The following is a 12,311-nucleotide window of genomic DNA, read 5'->3' on the forward strand; positions in this document are numbered from 1 at the left end:
GTCGAAAAGGTGAATGCGGCGATTTTGCATTATAAAAGCACGCGGTCCCAACTCAAACAACATAAGGTGAGTTTGGGTATATCAAAAGAGGAAAAAAAGCATCAACAACAGCAGCAATTGGACAGCTAAAAAGCGAAGGGGCTGCTTAATCCGCCACAAATCATTTGTTACGATCACGAAGAATCGATTAGAGTCATCATATCACATATGTAGAAGAACATATCCTATAGCAAAAGCGGGGGAAGGACGAAGACTTCTCTGCTTCTGGGGACTGAACCGGACAGGGACAACAAACAAGGAGGGCATAACAATAAAAGAAACAACAACACACTCGTAGGACATGGCATCGGGCATAAAAGAAGAAAACCGTTTATGACATGGCGAGAAATGGTGAGTTGGTTGGTTGGAAGAAATGGAGTTGTACTGGGTTCAAATTTCGGTGTCGTCGGTGGAATTCCAGCTGCTGCTGCTGCTGTTAGAGACCGCCACCGGTGACCGGGAGTTACGATTTCCCGTTCCTGACGGCTCCACGGGGCGCAAAAATGGTCCAATCAAAAACGGAAAGAAGCGAGACAAGACAAAAACTGCGACAATCGGTGCTGCTGCCTGACTTGATTCGGTGGAAGAAAGGTGTCAAAAGTTGTTTCAAGTTCGGAGCTTGGAGATCACGTTTTTCATTGAGAAATTTATTTTTCCTTCTTTTTCCTTCTTTTTCCTAAATTAGTGCTTATTTATAATTGAAAGTCAATGGGTGATTTTTTATTGGATTTAAATTTTTTTAAAGGTTCAAAATACTATGATTCATATTCGCCATTGACATTAAAAAAAAAATGAAAATCCTATCATCACTAGTATAATTATGGACTGTTCTCGAATGAATGTGGACACTTCTTATAAAATGTTATTAAGCAAGTATACTAGCTAGAAATGTAAAAAAACTTAATGGATTGTTTGTAAAACTCTGCTCTAAGTAGCACACGTGGAAAATTTTGAAAAAGTGGGATTGAGCTGGTGAAAGTGATGTTAACCCATCAATGGGCGAATCAATTCTCCCAATCATCAGCGACACTATGGGGTTTAAAGCAGCAAAAAGTCTAAATTTAACTTCATCGTAATGATATTTGTCATTTACCTACCAGCTTGTAGCGTTATATTTTACTAAGATATCCACAATTTTTAAAATCATTATCATAAGTTCTTATCGTTTCACATTCATCAGAATTGGAAAATTTTGAAAAAAATACTTCAGATCCAAAAATATTCAAATAAACATGTTTCTACTTTAAAAAAAAAATGCTAAATCAACTTCTTATATATCGTCAAAAAGCTTGTTTTAAGCTTATTTTTTAAATATTTTTCATTCTAACACAGTTATCAAAAAGTGATAACTATGATCAATTTTATGATTTTCTCTAGGTTTAAATAGTTTGGTCTCTAAGAAAAAAGCCCAGCATATAGCCTTAAACAGATTTATTCTTTTAAACATAGCTAAGAGTCTTATTATTCACATGTAAGAAAACAAAACTGCACACATTTTTTACACACATTCTCAATTCAGATTCTATAATCTGAAGCATCTAGTAGGAAGACTTTGCTTCTATTGAAATTTCAAATCAGGTGGTGCATTTCTCAAAGGCTGTAAGTTCATATAACGGAGTGTGGCTGAGTAGAGCCAACAAAAGTTCTATATATTTTCTTTTACTCATAATACAATACTACTTCCGGTATACGAGATTCCGAATCCAGAGATCATGCTAAACCAGGGGGGTGACAATCTGGTTCTTCTTGCGAACAAGAATCTTTTTCTTTTTTTCTATCCATCGGGAAAAACGTTTATGGTGTTTTCCTCTCAAAGCAGTACAGAGTTGAAAAAGTCAAAATTTCAACCAATGAGGAACCAGAATGATGGTTGTGTTAGTTTGCAATCATTCATAATTCTCTAGGATTTGACATCAAGTCCGGTTCTTTGACAGCAAAATGTCAGGTTTGTTATGGGCCCAAAAAATCGTGGGCCCGTAATTTTGATGGTTGTCAAAATCAATGACAAAGGATAGGGCTGTCACCCCCCTGTGCTAAACTCGTTATCCGAAGTTACTCAAGCTGAAAGCGACTCGGACAGCAAATTTGGGAACTCTCGCATCGATCTAAGAGAGAAAGAGAATTCTAGCCAGGAGCGCACTAGTGTTTCAGTCATGTACCTCAACAACACCTGAAACAATTTATTTTGACCCCCACCACACAATGTACACTCAGCCGAAAAGGAAACGTTAAATTCACTCGAATTTTCACATAGGCGCATATTACGTGTATTTTTGCTTGATTTACGTGAAGCACTTAGTAGCTTATACAAAATCGCATGAAATTTGTGATTATTTTCCTTTTCCGCCAATCACTTTGCACTAGAACTAGAACGAAATTTTTCTCAATATTTTCTCCAAGGGAAAAAACTAGTTCTTCACTTTTCGACGCACTTCTTAAATCTGACCTTTATTTTTCTGTGCTTACTGTGATGCGTACCCAAATATTCTTTCTCCGATACTTCTCCCTTTCTCTTTCCGATTTTTATGCCTATCTCTGCCTATTGATTTCAGTATTTTTATTTTATTATTCTCATTAAATACCCATACTTACTACACGTTAGTGAACATAGTTAATTCCTTCCTTAACTATGTTCATTATCGTGTAGTAAGTATGGGTATTTAATGAGAATAGTAAATAAAAATACTGAAATTAATAAGGCCGGAACAAATTTCAAATCCTTCTTTTGTCACTTGAAGTTGGAACATCGGCAGGGGGGCATGCTTCCGAAAATCAATCATTTTCACTGAGCCATGCTTGACTACATTCAGAGCCAAAAAATCAAAGCAGTCAAATTTTCCTTCTTCAACCAAATCATACAAACAATCATGCATGACAACGACGCTTCTGTATTTGATACACTTTTGCGATACATGATGAGGTAAAAAAGGACGCAGACTATCAGCAACGAACGTCTCGATGCTGATTTCCTTCCCCTAACGACTTTCAACCTTTAGGATCATAACTGATATGTATCAGTTCTGAGCGATCTATGTAGGCTATCAGATGATTTTTTATTTTTCGTTTTGCCTAGAAGGACAAAATCATGACTAGGTAACCGCAATGAACTGTCCAGCATGTGCTACAGCTTTTTTGAACATGTGGTCCTGGTATTTATTCAGATTTTTCCTTTTGAAACATTAATGATCGTCTATCAATAACGAGCATTATCAACAATGATGCGAGGATAGACGTTCGGGAATGATTGAGGGAGCGACGTTCAAAATGTATCACCAAGTATGTCGATCACCGTCGATTAGCCACGTGACGAATAGCAACGGTAGCCTCCGGTGGGGCATGGTATATCTTCTTGTATCAAGTTAGTGTTGATTTTCGACATATATTCAATGGGTACTTTTACCACGTGCGTATCACAGCACTCGGAGGTAGCATCATTCTAGCTAGAAACCATTCCTGATTGCTTTTCTTGAGCGATTTTCCGACCACTGCAGGGGGGATAATAAAAAATAATGCGAAAAACTAATAAACTGGTATAAATTGTACGAAAGCTTGTATGCAACAAAATTGCATACTATATCATTGCACAAAACCTATAAATGAGGTAATTTTCTATCGAAAAATTCAATAAAATCACGAATTCAAAAGGTTAAATAACTCCCATCTTCCACAGTTTGTTTTTTGGTCTTGGACTTTATTTCTTCTCCCTTTCGAGTATTTTGGAAATTTCGAAAAGGAGGGGGGGGGGGCATGTTCCAGCCTAATATGTATCAAAAGAAAATATCTAAAAGAATAAATAATATATGTAGGATGATTTGTATCAGTGGAGTACTGAAGATACACAACTGTTAAAAAGAGATATGTATAGACTCTCTGGAAATATTAATTCGAGGTTCGATACGTTGTATGTGGAGAGACAGAGAGAGAAAGTGAATTTGGATGCAAGTAAATTAAAATAGGCGTGTGGGAGATCAGTTTCAACAAGAATGATCTTGAGAACGGTCGTGAAGCGAATTTGTCTGAATACCTAGGTATAAAATAAATTATTGGAAAAAAAAGGTTTTAAACAAATGGAATTTTTGATCTGGAAGACCATCAGTTAAGACATAACGGTACCACCATGTACCGAACTGCTATCGGATTGCATTTTTATAACGGTCTGATTGACACTGATGTATATCCTTATTTATTCTCATTTTTTTTACAAAATATTTTTAACATATTAATATTTATTTACCATATTTACACTACTGTACTCTACCAATTTAAAATTGATGTAAGCTGTCGAAACACATCTGATTTATGTGAAAACTCAGTATTCTTCCGATCAGAAGAGCATATCAAAATCGTTTCTCAAACCTCAGCAAGATATTTAAATTTGATTCAGTTATTGTTTTTATAAGAGATTTGTTTTTTAGGTTTTTTTAAACACAATTGTATCTGCTTTTGATAAAAATAATTTTATCAAACGCACTTTTGAGAGCTTTTAAATGAAATTTTTGGATTAATCCATATGCATCTATATTTTTAAGATATTTCATATATATCTTCGATCTGTATACTTTATTTGACAAAATAAGGCTGGAACAAATATCAATTTCTTCTTTTGTCACCCCCCCCCCCCCCCCCCCCCTTCGAAATTTCCAAAAACCCGAAGGGGGGAATAAATAAAGTTTGAAGTATTTAATGAAAATTTCGAAAAAAAAAATCAAGAATCCAAAAGATTACAAGACGAAAAAACCAATTTTTGAAGATGGAAGTTATTTCACCTTTTGTATTCTTGATTTTATTTAATTTTTCGATAAAAAATAACTTGTTTTTTAGGTTTTGTGTAATGATATTGTATGCAATTTTGTTGCAAACAAGCTTTCGTGAAATTTATTCCAATTTATTTGTTTTTCACATTATTTTTTATTTCCCCCCCCTCGCGATGATCCAACTCCGAGTGACAAAAGAAGGATTTGAAATTTGTTCCGGCCTAATGAGTTGAAAGAAAAAGGCTGGGAAGTAGGGGAGAGGGGAGTATCGTGGGTAACCTTTTTTTTTGCTTCATAACTTCTTTATGATAAAGAGATAAAAAGAAAAAAATAAATGGAAAGGTTTTCTTCATTTTTAAGGTATCCTTAGGCATTTTTGTTTATTTTTTAAAAACATGAATTTCCCGAGTTCTAACTGTTTTTAAAAAAGTTTTTTTTTGGATTTTTAAAAACTGTGGGTAAACGTAGGCCTCCAAATCCAAATTGTCAAGATAATATGCAAAGTTTATGAGTTGATTTATTACTGAAATTTCATAACTTTAGTTATTTTAAAGCAATTTCAGATGAGGAAATAAAAAGCAGAATTGGCGTTTAGGCAAAATTCCTCATAAAGGACTAGCTGACCCGGTGTGCATTGCTACACCTTGCAAAAAAAATGTAATTTGTAAAAATTTTATTCAAATTTAGATTTTTGTAAGCATTTTTTTAAATCAAACCTCATCATGGTTTAGAACCAACAACTTTGAAATGAGAGCTGCAGCTGGAGTTCGAATTGCAATTCAAAGATGGTATATATTATTTACTGAAGCTTGATCTCTAAACTTGTTTTTCAAGATCTGAAATTTGTACTCTGTTTTTAAAGCTTCATAATGACTCAAATAATGTCAATATTTATGGATTTTCCACATTTTTTCCTAAAGTGGGAAAATACGAACTTCCATAAAAAAATTTGTCTAATCTATTTTTGAGTTATGCCAAATATCCGTACGCAAAAAAACCTCTTTTAAAATATGGTCCCTTCTTTGAAAAGCTCTTTATCTTAAACTTAATAAACATTTCAAAACAGCTTTTTTCACCATCCTCGCCCTTCGAAGCAGTTTGAATATCTATTCATTTTGCGCCAAAATTATGTTAAAAAAATGTTTCGCCATATGCCAAACTCGTGGACATGAGACATAATAGCTTGAAGTTCTCCCAAACAACACTTATTATGGTATGAAAATTATCGATTTTAAACTGTGCAAATTTCTGTATTTTAATAAATTTATTAAAGCAAAAAATATCAGGGCATCACTAAATAATTTCTCCGCGTTTTTTATTTTCTCTTTGAAAGTCAAATATTCAAAAATGTTGGCAAAAACAAATTTCTAAGTTAACATTTGTCCCGTATGTTGGGGCAAGTGAAAATTCAAAGCTTATTTTCAGATGCGTCAATGTAATGGCTTTAAAATGGATTTAATACGTATTTCTGTTTGTTTGTTTTATCAAGTTTCATTGATATATCTGCATTATTCCAGCAGTATAAATTTATGTTTCTTATTCCACTTTTAACGAATGCTGTTCAAAGCAAATGTCCTTCATTTACAAAGACATTTAAGAATTTTACATATCCTTCTGGTCTTTCCAACATATTGAATCATTTTGAAGATGAATTTCTTAAAAGTTCGACGTTTGCCCTTGCTCCACCGTGTAAGTTGACAGGAGGGATTATTTTTTTGAACACTTTTAAAATATACTTAAAATTTCTCATACAAATTTTGCTTCCAGTTGAATATCAGTTTTAAAGTCTCACTTTTCAAAAAAGAAGCGGATCAAAAGTCTCTTTTATGCAGCCATGCAACAAAAAAAAACACTTTTCAAATTAACTACGTACTTGAATTGGTATGTAAGCAAAAAGTACGATGTTTTTTTTTTCAGAATTATTGTATGTATGTATGTATGTATGATTCCCCCATCGGTAGCAAGGTCCTGCCTATGTCTGTGTGGCTTGGCCTTTGAATTGACTTCTCCGGCTTCCACGGCCGATGGTTCGTCGAGAGAAGGCATCCAACCCTCAGAAAACTACAATGGTTGGCAATCCACTCCGCTTGCAATAATTGCTTTGGGTTATCCCCAGATGTATTCCCTCTAGTTCCCAATCCCCGATATGAAAATATATTTCAAATTCAAAATAATATTCTACATATATATATAACATAAAAATTACCTGATACCTGAAAATGAAATGATATTAAGTTTAAGTGTGAAAATAATAGTCAACTTGAAGAGCAGTAAACTTAATGTGAAAAATACTTTAAGGTTAAAAAATTTAAATTAAAAACAAAAAGTTTGAACAGTAGTTTGCAGTATTATTACACATAAAAAGTTCACAAAGAAAAATCAATGCTGTTTTCTGTCTTTTTTAAATGAGATGCAATTATTTTGATGAAAGAAAAAAAGTGTTTCAATAGTTTCTTTTTTTTAATTTACAATATCAAAAATCTGTTCTCTTATTTAAGATGTATAAGAATGGAGGTTACAAAACAAGGAGAAAATTTTAACTGTTGACATAAATAATAAATATTAGTTAAACTTTCATTCTACAAAAAAAAATAAATAAATAAATCAAAATCGTCATAATATTCATCGATGATGTGAGAATATGTTAGAATTTGAATTACACACCATTTAGTATTAAAAGGTGTCGATTAACAGTTTTTAAATATTAACAAATACATATTGATCAATAAATTTTAAGGGTTTTGTCAAGTAAATTTTAAGGTTGAATCTCACCTTAACAAGAGAAGGTTTTGAAGTTTGAGTTGATTGACAATTTGATTTTTTTTCTCTCATTGCGCTGAAGCTATGTTTGTCATAAATATAGAGAATGGAAATAATAGAATATTTTGAGTGGTTGAAAAAAATGAAATTCTATAATAATAATTTATTGAAAATATGGATAGATACAATATTGCTTAAATATTTTAATGCTCAAAAACCAAACAAAGCTAAGAAATCTGTTAAACAAATTGTTTTATTATGTAATTCGAGAAGTTACAAATCAAAAACAAAGCTAAAAAAAATTGTTTAAAAAATTACTATGTCAGACAATATGAACTATGTTAGATTTAATTTTGTTTATGAAAATAGATTAAAAGTTATTGAAAACAGGAACAGAAACGACTTATGTTTTCTAATCTAAATTATTTGAAACGCTTTATTTTTTTTTATTTGACATTGAAGATGTTGACGATTTTTAACTTCTACTAAAAAAAAACAAATGATATACATTACAAATTTTTTCATTGGATTGTTAAAATCCTCTAATTTTTATAAATGAATTATTACTTTAGTTTATAAACTATTACTTGGGTATCAAAATATTCTTCCTAGGAACCTATGAAATAGAAAAATATTACTGAACGGTTGATTTTATTTCCAAATCAAGAAGAAAAACTCAAAAATTACATTGAACTGCTTGAACATTTTTTTATATTCGCATATTTTAAATGTTTTTTTTTTCAGAATTATTCAACATAAAAAGCTTCCATTTTCATTTCTAGATTCGTTTAAGTTGTGTATTTAGGACGAATTAACAATTTTTAGAAGATAACATATTTTTTTTTGTAACAGAGAAAAGTTGAACGTTTGAACATGCTCTAGTGTTCCTTGAATGAAAATTATTTCGGAAAATGAATTTCCTCACTTTTGGTCAATAAAAATCAGTTTATTTTACTGATACCTTTCACTTATGAACACGTTAGTCCTATCTTTTCTAATTTAAAAAAAAGACTCTTGATCAGTTCATGTGTCGGATCGGATTTTTTTATCTTCTTTTTCAGTTAAGTACATTTTTACATGTTCAACTAAATGTTTCCGATCTACCTATGTAGAAAACATCTTATTCATATTTCTGTTATCAATATGATTCAAAAATAAACTTGTAGGTTAGAAAATTGTATGTTAATTCTTTACTTTCAGTATTTTTTTTTTTTCAATTGTCCGCAAAGTGTTATACCATTATTTCATTAGCATCAGAACTAAATTTATATTTTTAGACAACAAATGCTGTATGGACAACAAATATGGAAGTATTTTTGCAAATCTTTCAATTGCTTTTGATTCGATTGATAAAATACCAATCCGTGTCACATCTAGGCGTAATTTATTTCCATATGCTGTGTACAATCAAGCAAGATAAAACATATCTAGGTTGCATATCGCCCCCACGTGCATAAGAAATATAGGTAGGGGAAAGTCGGGTAAGACGGACACTTTCAATATTTCGAAAATTACAATGTTTGACACAAATATAATGATGGGAATATGTTCGACTAGGTCAGTGGTCGGCAACCTTTTGAGTCGGAAGAGCCAAAAACTGCAAATATTCAAAATTTCAGAGTTTGAAAGAGCCACATTAAAGGTTTATTGTTTTAGTTTTCAATTAACAAAAATGAAAATATACTAATGTTCAATAAACATTAATTTTACGAAAATTTTAAGTTTTTAGCTTTTAGTTTTTTTGCTTTAAAACTTGTTTCTGATAACCATTAAGTAGGTACCTACATGGATTCTCTGCTGGATTGTCAACTCTTCTAACATGGTTTAATTTTAAATCAATTTTAATACTTTGGCAAATACCGAGTCAAGAAAATTTCAAATGCATATAAAGCTTAAATGATTACTTTGCTTGATTTTAAAGTGAAAGATTTGAACATATTTACATAAGCCGAATATTTATAGTTTCTTCGGCAAAGTAAAGCTTTAAAGGAGTAAAAGGATTAACATTTTCTTAAAATTATCAAACTTTTTATATGACATTCCCCAGATTTATCTAATCCTTTCCAAAAAGTATGAGGTAAAATCCAACTTAAATTAATGTAGCCGATAATTCTAAACCTTCATCAATTATGCTCCTGACAACTGGAAAAATGTTCAAAATTCATGACATCACAATGCATTGGTGTCCTCTGATTTTTTGCATCTGGAAAATTGAAAAATCTCATCTTATGTCACATGTGATTCTTCAGTATTGTTCGTCCAATTGAAAGAAAAATGAAATTTATCACATTGCATATTATTCATCATTGATTGCTAAAGCTCAGATTACTGGAAAAAAATCTGTGGATAGATCAGTTTAAATCTCTAATAATGTTATTGTGTGGCCTTCAAAGAAAATTCGTGAAAAATAATAAAGAAACAGTATCTACATTTTAACTGGCAAAATCAATTAAAAAATACGGCGATTAATTCTTAATCGGAAATGATAAAGAAACTTATGTCCATTATGTGAAGAAATTTATGTGCTTTTGGTAAATATACGTATCACATTTGAAATTTTAAATTTGTCCAAAACTCAAAGATTTAATTTCTATCAAATACATACAACTGAATTATAAAAAAACTGCTTTTGGGTGTAAAGGACGATTTAGTTATTGATTACAAGTATTTAGCCTGTGATTAAGTTTTCAAATAGATTTTCAAAATTGAAATTTTCATTCACTCTCAATGCTGATTCGAGTTTGAAAAGCTGTAAAACATTAATTTGTAATCAATCAATTCTTACTTTTCAAATTTTGAATTTGAATTTTATGTATTTGTTCCCTTTTTAAACCGTTATTTCTTGAGTAGGTTTTCCAATTTTTTTCTATACGTATGAAGGACAGGCAAAACCGAGTATTACCCGAGCAAAACCAGCCAAAATCTACGATTTTGCCATAAAAGATAAAAGAAAAGTTGAAAAATAAAAACACAAAAAATTATTTTTACCAAGGCACATCAGCGGTGTTCAAATCTTATCTCACAATTTGAAAAAATGCATGCCAAATTATGCAAGTTGAAAATTTGGAATAACTTAAAAATTATGAATACCCTCGATATTCGGTCAACCGGACCGGACCTGGCATCTTCCATTTTTTTCTTTAAAAATCTAGGCAAGGTTGGTCATAATCGGGCAGTCTGGAATGCGAATGGGGTTTCTATATTCAGATACATTTAAATTATCGTTTTCAATGCAATTAATGAGATAGGATTGAGGTGGTTTTTTTCAATATTTTTATGTTGTTACGCGTCAAAGTTGTAAATACGGTTGATTTATTCTAATACGATTTAATAAATTTCATCTGATCAATTTTCATAGAGGACAAAAATGTTATTGCGAGTGCTTAAAATTTAAAATTGGACGAGGGTTACGTTGTCGAATAACAAAACAGAGGCTATCTAAGAACTAAAGAACTAAATAATTAACTTAGATTTTCCTGTTAGCTACAGCTCCACTTTTGTGTTCGATTTATTCAAAAATATACATACACAAGTATCGAAAATAAATTTATTTAAGTTTTTGTTATTTTAAAACCTCAGTTATTCTTTGCATTTACGGTTGATCATAAATTAAATCTTAATCTTTATGCTGATGCTTCGAAAACAGTAAAAAGCAAAACGTTGTTAAATTAAGCTTCAAAAAATACTTTTTTGCCATTTGGTCCTTTCCGCATTTTTCTACAGCGAATGTAATTTTAAAATTCTCTGCTGGATTCATGAAAATCCGTGTCCCTGGACTCAATTATCGATTTTATAAGTATTTCATTCAAAAATATATATAATATTAGCGTAGGGAACTAAAGAGCCGCAGATTTACATCACAAGAGCCGCATGCGGCTCGCGAGCCGCAGGTTGCCGACCTATGCTCTATACGACTTGATTCCATCCCGGAGTATAATTCTCCTCACGGTAGGTACTATGGGCAGCACCGAACTATCTGGCCAAATCACGGTCCGACATATTGGAATTATTCTTAATCGTCTTCAAAATCTTACCACGCGGTTTCCGGTCGACAGTTCCACTCCGACGATTGGCCAGAGGCTTCCGATAGTCGTAAATGTTTCCTTATACCGTTTGATAACACGCCATTCGGTATTTCTGAGCAATTACAGTGGTTCAGCTAGCCTAGATGCAGATCACAATGGATTTTCCAGATAACTGTGCACAATGTTTTCCCTTCTTTCGGCTTCCATGTTGATTGTTTACATATTACAGTCGATTTGCGGAATGTCAAAAACACATACGTGAAGCTGACTAAATTCCCAACACGTGGGCACCAAGAGCATCCAAATCCGTCCACCAGGAGCGCCACAATATGAGCTAATGTTTGTTCCAATTCTAAATGAAGCAAGCTCTATTCCAAAACAACAACTAAACCTGACTTTGATTTAGTGACGGAGATAATCAATTTCAGCTGATATTGTCCAGTTTGCATATAAAAATGATGTTTAATTTCTTTTCAAAATTTCAAATAAATAAACCATTAATTCGTTTTACAAAAAATGCCAAATGTTTGTAATTATAACGATTTTTTTTAAATTCGACTCTGCAAATCTTTTGGTTATTATCTTAAAAGTTCTTAAAATAATTAACGTATGTTTTTTAGGGCGATTTCAAATTATAATTGGCCCGTTTTGCTTTAAAAAGTTGCTCACCATTGCGCTAGCACATTAAATATATCAACGTTTACCTTGCGTTTTTGTGCCAGACACTTGTAAA

The 12,311-nt window shown here is 32.0% G+C and overlaps 1 protein-coding gene across 1 annotated transcript in view; it reads left to right on the top strand.

Moving 5' to 3' along the window:
- Positions 1–12,311, top strand: part of LOC129744768 (SOX domain-containing protein dichaete) — a 191,353-nt gene that overhangs the window by 176,618 nt on the left and 2,424 nt on the right. The gene's annotated exons all lie outside the window — the stretch shown is intronic.

The sequence above is a fragment of the Uranotaenia lowii genome, chromosome 2 (genome assembly GCF_029784155.1).
Source record: "Uranotaenia lowii strain MFRU-FL chromosome 2, ASM2978415v1, whole genome shotgun sequence".
NCBI lineage: Eukaryota > Metazoa > Arthropoda > Insecta > Diptera > Culicidae > Uranotaenia > Uranotaenia lowii.